We start from the raw sequence: 451 nt of genomic DNA on the forward strand, positions 1-451 counted from the left end.
ACTATTCGAACGTACAACATTCTCCAAATAATAATTACACCAAGAGGGCGGTTGTTGAGCCTCCGGTAAAAGAAAATACGTTGGTAAGAAAGATGGACGAGCTGCGGTTGAGAAATGGCAGAGAGAGCCGAGCCGAGTCCGACCGGGAGAGATAAGGGAGAAATATAGATGAAACGGTAACATGTCACCGTGTTCCCTAATTACACAGAGTAACCAGCCTTGGTGCATGGCAGCCGAAGAGTCGCGGAAACATCGGAGCAGATCCGAAGGATCGGGTACGCGTTTAACGCTTACACACGCGCCGGTACCGCTAGCTCGGCGGCTAATCACGAGCCGTCTTTGGAGGCTGCGAGCCAATGGGGAGACTCTTTTAAGCGACGTGGTAGCTGGAGAGGCTACCTTGGTTTATAAAGTCAGGGCAGACCGTGGCCTCCAAGACAGAGCTGTCGCG

This window comes from Neodiprion virginianus, chromosome 3 (genome assembly GCF_021901495.1).
Source record: "Neodiprion virginianus isolate iyNeoVirg1 chromosome 3, iyNeoVirg1.1, whole genome shotgun sequence".
Classification (NCBI taxonomy): Eukaryota; Metazoa; Arthropoda; class Insecta; order Hymenoptera; family Diprionidae; genus Neodiprion; species Neodiprion virginianus.